Source organism: Phascolarctos cinereus, unplaced genomic scaffold (genome assembly GCF_003287225.1).
Source record: "Phascolarctos cinereus isolate Bilbo 61053 unplaced genomic scaffold, phaCin_HiC Scaffold_1;HRSCAF=81, whole genome shotgun sequence".
In the NCBI taxonomy this organism is placed as follows: Eukaryota; Metazoa; Chordata; class Mammalia; order Diprotodontia; family Phascolarctidae; genus Phascolarctos; species Phascolarctos cinereus.
This window is the reverse complement of record NW_027555514.1, coordinates 223,972,573-223,979,183: the sequence shown is the minus strand read 5'-3', so window position 1 is coordinate 223,979,183 and position 6,611 is coordinate 223,972,573. Positions and strand designations below refer to the sequence as shown.

Below are 6,611 nucleotides of genomic sequence, written 5' to 3'. Positions count from 1 at the left end.
AGTACTTCTTACCACGTTGACCTTTATGTTGCTACATTTAATGAACTTGTTGCAACATTACCAACTTCAGCTACTAAGATCTTAGTTTTTAAAAGTTAAAAATGAAATTGGACTTTGGGAAGAATGTATGAGATGACAGTCCAACCTTTATTCATGTGAATGGACATAAATAATACAATTTTTAAAAGGGCACATCCAAATGAGTTAATGCCAGAAAGTGAGCTCATCATTTGAAGCTCACTCAAGTTCCTGATTTTTCTTACACAGTTTTAAAGATACCTTTAAAGCTATTGAATTTGATCCTAAGGCAGCTTTTAAAAAGTCTTCTAAACGGCATGGTCTTAAATTTTTAAACTTGCCTCTCCTATTTGTCACATTCCTTTTAGTATTTTTATTGAACATCTGAAAGTTAATAGTTTGCTTTCTGTTCCAAGAAAAGAAAGGGCATCATGCCAAAGATTATTTGGCTTCTCATCAACAACACACACACACACACACACACACACACACACACACCCTTATTGTCGGGTGGGATACAGCTTTGAATTTCTACAGCAAATTTTCTCTTTCTCAGGTTGGAAGAGTGAGTTGATATGTTTCTGTCTTAGTCATTCTGCTGTTACATAGATGTGAAGATAATCCCCTTCTCTGCCAATTCCAGGCTATATTAAGTGTTACCCAAAACAGAGAAGGAGAGAAATGAAGCTATGTACAGCTACAAGAATTCCACAACTGCGTTTCTTGGCTCTTTATACACCATCCCAATGCTTAACCTTAACCCATAGTCTTCGTTTATTTACACTGAAAATGACAAAATAAAAAAAGGTCATTCTCACAGTTACCTCATAGTCAATTTTTCCTAACATCAATCGTTTCTCAACATTTGTTCCACAACCTGGACAACTAAAGCAGAATACAAGTAACTGTCCTTGCAGGCCAGATTTAAGCCAATATAACTATGAACTGCTAATATCATAATTATTTTTAATAACAGCTAAAACATGATAATAATACTACTGCATGGATTGTTAGAATATCTCCCTATAAATCTTAAAGCACTTATGTAAATGGAAGACTTTATTATTAATAATGATGATAGTGATGATTAAAATAATTAGCTTTGTAGTTATGTCTTAAAGAGTCTGATATAAGCACAGAGGTAGGAGGGAAGGGAAGGGAAGGAGAAGTGGATAAGCATTTACATAGCTATTCCTATGTGCCAGATACTATGATAAGTGATTGTTAAAAGTATCATTTCAGGGGGCAGCTAGGTGGCATAGTGGACAGAGCACTGGCTCTGGAGTCAGGAGGACCTGAGTTCAAATTTGACCTCAGACACTTGACGCTTATTAGCTGCGCAACCCTCAGCAAGTCACTTAACCCTGATTGCCTCAAAAAAAAAGTGTCATTTCATTTGATCCTCATGTCATTTTTGAGTTAGGTGCTGTTATTGTCCCCTTTTCACAGTTGAGAAAACTAGGTAAACAGAGATTAAGCAACTTGCTCCAACTCATACAGCTAGAAAGTATCTGAGACCACATTTGAACTCAGGACCTCAAGGCTCCAGGCCTTGCCCCTTTTATCCACTATATTGCCAGCTGTCTCTAATATGCCAATGTGCTACAGAGGACATGTTGCTGATTACACAATCTTAGAGTTGAGAAGAGATATTAATATTTCTCTCCCTCACTTTGCCAATAATGAAGCTGAGGCCCAGAAAGCCTAAGTGGCTTGCTAAGATTCACACACGCAACTTACGGGAGAATCAAAGCTAGAATCTACATCTTCTGTCTTTGCCTTGCACCATAATCAAGCTCCTTATTATATTTAGGCCTACTGTGCTGAAAATAATTAAGACCTCCTAAATCTGAAGGACTCCTACAGCAATAATCTTCCCTAATTAGGGCCCTTATCAGCTGATGCAGATTCAGAGAATCACAGAATTTGGGAGTTGGAAAGGATCTCAGAGACCATCTAGTCCAAGCTAAATATAAAAGAAATGTCTACTGTAACACATCCTCTGTCCCTCTTATATGACCATTTGTTTACCTGGAGGGCAGAGTCATGAGCTCCCAAACCTCCATTTAAGAAGGAGGCCCAGGAAAATCATTTTCTCATTTATTACCATTTCCCATTAGCTGTTCTACTTTCTGATTTTTTTGAACTTTTCCATCATGCTCCCACTCTGGGAACTGTCTTTTCCCTCCTCCTTTTAGCTTTTTTTGGTACATTACCTTCCTCTATTAGATTATAAACTCGTTGAGGCCAGGGACTCTCTTTCTTTTTATTTGTATTTGCATCTCACAGTGCCTGGCACCTAACAGGTACTTAATAAATATTTATTGACTGATTTGTCTCGTTTCTGTTCTAAGAATCTATCACTTCTTAAGGTAGTTCATTCCACTCTTGTGAAATTCTAATTATTAGAAAATATTTACTGACACCAAGATTAAATTTGCATCTTTGTAACTTCTACCTATTGCTCCTGGTTCTGCACTGCTAATACCAAAAGGGAAAAAAAAAAGTCTTCTCTCTCCTCTGCATTAAAATCCTCCTAATATTTGAAGACAACTATCTTGAATCTTTTCTTTCCCAATTTCTTCAAGCAGTCCTTATATGCCATGAACTCAAAGGCCTTTGCCATCCTGGTTGCCTTCCTCTTGACACCCACCAGCCCATTAAGATCATTTTTAGAACATGCTTTACAGAATGGAACATATTACCCAGTTGAGGTCTTGAGAAACTACTAATATAATGCGATTATTATCTCCCTATTCCTGAAAACTCTGCTTCTCTTGATGAATCTCAAAACTGAATTAGTCTTTTTTGTCACTGTATCACATTACTAACATGTATTGTTTATCATTTGCCAAAACACCAGGTGTTTTTTGTTTGTTTTTAGAGTAGTAATCTATCTCTACTCAGCAGCCATTTGCCTTACCAGTTGCCTTGCAAGGTATACTAGAAATAATGCCTTGGATAAGCTTCTGCCCTCAGCTCCATTGAGCCAATTATTGACTGTTTTCCTTAGACTACTGTATCAGGAAAGCCTCAACAATGTTTCACTTCACTCCCTACTTTTGCTTCATCTCCTCCCCAGCGTGTACAGTTAGGAAACCATGAACTATGATTAAATCAACTCTGCGTAGTTTCTGTATAGGACATAGCAATCTACTCCCCTATTACCCCCATTCACCATTTTTCAAAATGTTTTAAAAGTGTGCATTCTTATAGAGCAAAGGTAGTGCTACTTGAAAATCACGACCACTGGACATTTGCATTCCAAGCCATCTTGAAACCATCTTGGACCATCACTATTGTTTTACAGAAATACACTTTATTTTTCCTTTCATTGTAATATTAGGGATGTTTTCATATGTAAACTTCTCCTCCACTTAACGTTTTTTATGCTACTTTTGTTTGGTAGATTTTGAAATGAACTAGATAGCAATACTAGTCAGTTCAGTATAGGTTTTGTGAAAATATAGCCCAGAGTAGACAGAAAATCACTTCTGAAAATATTATTTCCTTTCAAATGTCAGTTTATATATAAACATTGCTAAAAAATGAAGCAATATATTCAATTGAACTTTTAGTATAGTTGCCATTTGACAAAGTAATTTTTTCACTTATTAGAAAAGTAAATGATTTATACTGAAACCAGCTATTATATTGAAACTAGCTATTCATTTTCCTTGATTGGTTTGGAGGCTAATGTTTCTCAAAAATGGATTTTCATCTCTTTGCAAGAGAACTTTTAAAATTTTCTGATTATTTTTCACTACATATTTGTGTGAGTATTTTCACTTCAATCTTATTTTAAATCAAAATGCAGAATAAAAATCAATTATGAAACCAGATTTTGCACTGTGTTTGTCTGGTATTGAGCCAAGAACTGCAAACCTTTGTTCAAATAAAAAAAAATTCCAACAGAGTAATTGACTTATACACATTTATAATATTATGTTAAAATCTTCAAAGTCATTACTTATTATATCACAATTTTATTTATATTTAACAAAATTTGTGAAATTTTTTTAAAATGACATTTGAAGTCCTTTAGATAACATCGAATATGTAAAGTCTTTCTTGATTACCTCTTTTAATTCAAATAGAATGTACCACATGAAATATTCATAATTATTTTATATTGGAGTTCTATAATTTCATGTGCATAATTTTTATAATCATAGGCAGAATAAAATTTATATTTTATAATTATGTGTTATAAATGACAATTTGAGCTGGGGGGGTAAAAGTTATCATTATAGTTATTATTTTAAAAATCCAAAGGAATATTATGTGTAGTGTATTAAGTTACCCTAGAAGTTCACAATACATTTTGTTATTGTTGTCCCAAGGGTTTATGGAACAAAAAATTTGTGGAACTGCTACTGTAACTTATCAATATCTTTTTAAAATTTTGATATTTTCTAGTATGTTAGGTATTCCTCTAACCCTCGTATCACCTGCAAATCTGATAAGTATTCTATATATGTTTTTATCCAAGATATTGATAAAATATTAAATAGCAGAGGGTCAAACATAGATCCCTAAGGTACTACACATGACATTGCCTGCCATATTGACATTGAACCATTAATAACTACTCAACAAATCTGCTCATCTATCCAGTTCTCAATAATTCTGAAATGCATCCCTAAACAACAACAATAATAACTATGATGGATACAGAGATAACTTTTGGTAAAAATTGCCCTTTTCTGGAGAATGGGAAGTAAAATAATGTCACTAGGAATGGAAAGGAAAGGAAAGAAAAACTCTACACTTGGAGCTTTAAAAAAAAAAAGAGACTGTGAGGGGGAGCTAGATGGCCCAGTGGATAGAGCATTGGCCCTGTAGTCAGGAGGACCTGAGTTCAAATGTGGTCTCACACCAGACACTTGACACTTACTAGCTGTGTGACCCTGAGCAAGTCACACAATTGTGTCACTTAAAAATAATGAGACTCTGAAGAAAGGAGAAAAGGATATTCTCAGGAGGAAGCAATTCCTTATGCTCCAAGGAAGAATTAGGTAGAGTTACAGAAGCTAACCGTTTGGAGAAAAGTAAAGGTCAGAGGAAGAATGGTTAGAGATACCCTGCTCAGGGGTACAGAAAGAGCTACTTGTCAGCCTGTTAACAGCACTAAAGTAGTCTGTTACATATTCAGGATATGACAGATCTCCCAAGACATCAAAGCAGATGAATAATACTCACTTCTGCTTTATGTAGGCACAAATTACAGTGACAAAAGGAACCCAGAAAGTATTGCCAAATACTCTTGGCAAAGATACTAAAGACCATAGGGGCACAGCTTATGTTTACTTCACTGCTTCTCATTGAAATCAGAGGATACAGAAGACAAAAAATGACTTGAGAAATTAACAGATGACTAAATAAGTGGCATCTGAAAATGAGATTTGGATTTTTATACCATGGATTAAAATACAGGCATGGCAAACTCTTGACAAAAGACTGAGTATACCTAACAAAGGCTAGTGGTTGAGGAGGAGGCGGAGAAGGAAGAAGAAAAGGAGGAGTATAATTGTAATGATTATTAATTTTTATAGCACTTTAAGCTCAAAAGGCTTTACAAATATCATTTCATTTTCTCCTCATAAAATCCCTGGAAAGTAGGTGGTATTATTATCTCCATTCTACAAATAAGATTACATAGGCAGACAGATGTTGAGTGTCTTTCCTGGGGTCACACATCTAGCAAGTGTCTGAAAATGGATTTCAACTTGGACTTTTCTGATTCCAAGTCCAGTCTGTTTTGTGTTTCACCATCTATATGCCACGTGTCTTGCAAATTTAAACAGAAGGACCTTAAACTAAAAAGGATGGTGGAAAGAAGGAACCTTTATATGCATCCACCAAGCTAGAGAGTAGTTTCAATGCAAAGAGAAGAATTCCAGCTGATACGTATAATACATCACACAATACAAAATCCAAGAAATGGCTTAAACATGAATGACCAAGGTTTAAGCAACAAACAAGAAAAATTAGAGGCCCAAATACAAGGAGGCAAATTTTATTTTATAGACATCACTTATACTCAGTGGAATAAAACCCATGACTGGAACATGGCTCTGAGTTGTTATACATTAATCAAAATAAACAAACAACATATTTACCACGCAAGAGTGATTCCGTGATCAAGAAGGTGGTTTTGCCAGGGCAAGGCTTATCCATTGTATTCTCAATGGATTGACCCCTGTGATTTCCCCAAATGTGTGAAACTTGGCTTCATAATTTGTGGTAGTGGGGGACTGTGTTTGCACTCTCCCCTTTAAAAAAGAAAGAAAATAAACAAACTATAACAAAAAAGTTCATAAGTAAAAAGAGGTAGGAGGTTAGAATCATATTTTATATTGAGAGTATATGTGTGTTAAATATATAATTATATACATATATATGTGTGTATATATATATATGCAATAAAATAGCACGCTACAGAATGCTTAGATGGAGATTAATGTGGTTAATTAATTAATGAAAAACAGAAGTAATTTTGTTATTGGAGCATACTACAGATCACCTAAAGAGAAAGAGGAAGTAAATGTGCAATTCATTAAACAGATCACATATATGTCAGAGAAATAATA

The 6,611-nt window shown here is 34.8% G+C and overlaps 1 non-coding gene across 1 annotated transcript; it reads left to right on the top strand.

The window, feature by feature from the left end:
* The first annotated feature begins 6,132 nt into the window (after positions 1–6,132).
* LOC144455227 (U1 spliceosomal RNA) lies at positions 6,133–6,296 on the top strand. The gene has a single exon (XR_013483942.1). It is a non-coding gene; the product is annotated as a U1 spliceosomal RNA (small nuclear RNA).
* Positions 6,297–6,611: the final 315 nt, after the last annotated feature.